The following is a 4,770-nucleotide window of genomic DNA, read 5'->3' on the forward strand; positions in this document are numbered from 1 at the left end:
GTAGATTGTATATATATTTTTAGGTCCAAGAATCTATTTTCCAAACTATCTTAGTAAAATTGCAGGCATCTCTGTTGTCTTCCCCGCCCAAGTATCAACATGGCAGAATTACCAATAAACCTGCAACTTTGAAACTGATGTAGAGATTTGTGTCTTGGCATTCTGCAAAAGGAGTACAGCATCTGAATGAAAGCTTTTCCTTCCAAAGGAGAGGAAAAGAAGTAGCCCAGCAAAAGACAGCTAGTACATCGTAAAAAAACACTTAAAGAGTTTTACATGCTGGACATTAACAGAAAAAGAAATCTTGGGAGATTTTACTTAGGGCAGAGCAGGCTTAAGAAATTAAAAAAACATTGACACATTTTAATAAAAGTATAGAACATTCTACAAAGATAATAGAGTAATAGGCATTACTGATAGCAATTGAATAGTAATATAATCATAACTATGATAGTGATGGTAAAGAGAAAGAAAAAGAATATTAGGAGCACTCCCTTATCATTTATAAAATTAAACATCTCTTCAACCTTCAGGGGAAATATAAAGACACCATCTGTCCAGGTCAAGTGTTTTTGTGGCTTTCTTGAGTGTGGTTCCATCAAATTAGATACAGTTTTTAAAAAGACCCCATCAAAGTTGGCCAGTAAATGGTGAGGTATGGATTTTGAAAATAATTTGCACATAAAAAACTATCTGTAAAATCTAGTTCTACATTTTTGTGTGCATGAGAATATACAAACACTGTATATTCATCACAAGCACTGAAGGCTTGGCCAAATATTCATTTTTGGACTAGCACAAATATGCAATAAGCTAAACTTCCTGCTAAACTTCCATGAAGCAATGTTTCCTGGATTCACATGTTACAAGAAGTCCCCTGCTTCTCTTACAGAATAAATACTGGTAAAACCTTAAGTGCCACGTGCACTGACAGCATATCATTGCTGTTACCCAGGGGTGTCAAACTCATGGCCCACGGACCGGATGTATCATGTGGAGGCCATGCCCCCACCCCCGGTTTAGCAAAGGGGGGGAAAGTTGCGATACGTCGCGTGACGAAGCGAGTTTGACAACTCTGCTGTTACCAAATAGTAATCACTTTGGCCAGAAAAGAGAGGGAAATAAAACTAAAAACACGAAGTTTTTAACTGTTCACCCAGAGAAAACAAGTATTGACCGTTTTTTAAAAACTCTTATTACCGAGAGCTAAGCACATCAGATTTGGAGCCAAAATAGGACTATGAGAGATGCCTCACGCTGGAAGGTCAGGTCAACAAGCAGCCATGCTGGTGTGGGGAGAAGACCACTTCTCTCAGCCCAATTGGCTTTTGAGTCGCAGAAGGAAGTTTTTTCTCCTCCCATTGTGAGATATTTAGAACTAGAAAACGGGCATAGCAATTTAGCTGACCACCATCTGCTCCCACCAAATGTTCACTCCATTTGCACCCAAGTCACTTTTAACAATAACTTTAAATGTTAAAAAAACAACTACCACCATTTGTAAAAGTGGCACATTTTGGTGCAACATCTGAGAGTGACCCCATTTAGCAACGCTTCCAGCAGTGAAAATAAGTTTAAAGGGAACTCTCCCACTGTTAATTATTTAACGAGATCAAGTATCTCACGTTTTGAGTATCGTTTCCAGTGTTGTAAGCAGTTTATGGTTTCCTGTTTGAGGAGGTGAAAGGGAGGAGGGCTTTTTCACCAGACATAATCCTTGCATTGTTTTCCGTGTTGAGCTATTCTGACATCAGAATTCGCTCCCCCAAAGTTAAGAGGTGTCAAATTCATCTGAGAACTCCCTTGGCAGTACTTGGGACATGAAATGACACTCCTGGGGCAAAGTTATCCTTAATTGTGTAATTAAGAATCCTGGGATTTATGCTTCCCAGGTCAATTTACAACTTCCCTTCCGTGGTCTTTGTTTTTTGTTCTTGGATGGTAAGTGTTACACCATTTCAGAAAATATAAAGTTTAAACTTTTACATGTTTACAGTATTAAAAGTGGAGAATGTCTTCTACATAACTAGATAGAAAAAAAAACCCTAGTATATTTTAGTAATTTTATATCCATTATTCATTTGAATTTAATATATTATGACAGCCAATATCACTTTAACATTTAAGTACTATAGCAATTTTTGGCAATAGACAAATACTACTAGTAAATATAAACACCTATATACTTTTAGAATGTATATCTAAATTAAATTTAGATGATAACCTTCACTGCCAGGTATTCAAGTAGATTACTAAGGACAAACGGAATGCAATTCCACTTGCTAACCCAGAATTGGGAAGGACACAGCCCATAAGTCATGCTGGTAACTTGAGACTCAAATAGTGACAAACCAGCATTTTTAAGACTGCACCTTGCATTGCAATTTTTTGCAGTACCATTTTTGAATGCTTTCACAGCAAAAAATAAAGACGAAAATGTGAGCAGGAAGATTTTGGTAAGTAACATACTATTTTCATTAAAAAATTGTTTAGACATCTCAAAGTCACCCCATCAAAGTAGAGCTTGTTGCTTGGAGAATTTTTAAATGTGAAAGTGGCATTTTCTCCTAGGGGAATAAAAAAAAATCAGATGAAAAATGTGGTTGTATCACTTGGACCCTCCAGTTGTTCAGTGGAAAACTGCCCATCTCCAATATAGCAAAGGGTTAATTAGGATATACATGTAACACAGTATCCCTAATCACATCCATCCTGTGAATCAGAAGTATACTTGTATGTTTGCCAAACCTGGAGGAAAATGGAATTTGAAACCAAAGATTCTTACAATAAAAACTGGGTCTATAACAACTTATTTTGAATCAGCCAATAAAATTCACAAAGCTCTGCATTTTTGAATGCCTCAAGTATAGCAATACCGTAAGCAATTGAAGAAATAGGCTGCATTAATAAAAGCATACAATGTTAGAAACGCCCTTATTCAAGCATATGTAGTATTTTATCCAACTATTAACTTTAAAAAATGGTATAAGGCGCAGATTTCTTTTTCTGTTCAATTTCGTTAGAATCCCAGTCTTTTATAAGTGTTTTGTCACCGCCTCCTTCCTAGGTCCTAAGAGAAAGTGACTAAGCCAAGATAATCCAACAGGCTTTGAGACTAAGGTAGGAGTAGAACTCAAGTCTGTTTCTAGCCTGATGCCTTAACCACGACACCAAACTGGCTTTTATACCATACAGCAAATATTTTAATGTTGGAAAATACTAAAATATAACATAACATTTCAGTAAAAAGATGGTAGACATAATTATTCAGAATATTTGGGTAAAAACAGGGATGAAGGCGCTAATGACTAGATGTAATAAAATAGAAGACAGGTGAGGGCAAAATACAAGAATCAAAAACCCGCAGCCACTTTGCAACTGATTCTATAAGTTTTCACTACCTGGAGATTTACTCAGTCACCTTTCATGGTGCATTGCAATAAATAATGGAAAATGCAGAGGTCAGCTCCCAGCATCCCATCGTTACAGCCACCAAATACCAATTCAGTAAACTATGTTAGACAGAGCGTTAAAAGATGTTAAATGGATCGCTTTTAACTTAGCCCACACTTTCTGCCTCTTAAAATCCTTGCACTTGCTATTTTTACTGCTTAAGGCAAACATCCTCAAATGAGCAATTTAAATTAGGAAAGGATTGCTGAGGGATAAGAGCTGAGGGGAGAAATCAGCCTTTTCCAGATCGCATTCAACATCCTCTATTTATCCAGTTAGGGTTTATTTAATGCAAATATTTAAACCATTTATTCCGAAACTCATCAGATTATATTTTCAAGAGAGACTACAATATGCAGCCATGATAGTCAGAAAGTTTTATATGCAGCCCTCAAATTACCATGAACCAATCAATGTTTCTCATACCATGGATACTGCCCTGATAGATGTAACTGGGTTCTCACTGGTCAATCATTTCCTTTTCTCAAATAGAATTAGACATTAGTCCAAACCACATTTGCTTTAATACAAGAGCTGTTTTGTTTATTATAAGGGGAAGTATTAACTGCAAGGATACAGCATCAGTTTTTACACAAAATGCTATTTGAGTTAGTGCTAGATAAACTGCAAGAACCAAAAGGCAAAAATCAGGATAACTAGACAAAATTTCTAAGACATTTATAGCAAAGAAGGCAAATATCCTAAGGTAATATAGCTAAAGTCAGGGAGACAGCAAAACTGCCTTGATGGGTAATATTCAGACCAAAACATTTAGCTATAGGCCAGCTAAAAATCTTCAAGATTTCTCCCTCTCATATAGGAAATATGACATCATCCAACCATTACACTTTACACTGAAATTTACAATTTTGGAATATCGCCTTTAAATAAGTTTTAATCTGCCACTGTCTCAACAAACTGCATTAAGTGCCAGAATAACATTTTGCTACTTTTCTCAAAATAAATGTGTAATTGACAAATTTATTCCCCTCCCCCCAAACTTAGCAAGATGCAGAGGGTTTTGTTGCTGTTATTCATTTGCTGCTCCAGGCACACTTTCAGATATCCATTTGGTTTCTAGAGATGCTAGCCTGGCAGCTAAACAATACATGGAGCATATTAATTCTAATTATAACCACAGCAAAGAATTGCATATGGATATAATACTATAGAATTCAAATCCTGGATTTGAATTCACTGTAGTTTAAGACTTATCCTTTTCTAGAATATACACTACAACAGAAGCCACAACAGAGACTATCTTGTCAAAAGTAGTACAAAGCACTTCAGTATAATGAAATAAAAGGACAAATCTAC

Source organism: Natrix helvetica (assembly GCF_964273705.1).
Source record: "Natrix helvetica genome assembly, chromosome: 7".
NCBI lineage: Eukaryota > Metazoa > Chordata > Lepidosauria > Squamata > Natricidae > Natrix > Natrix helvetica.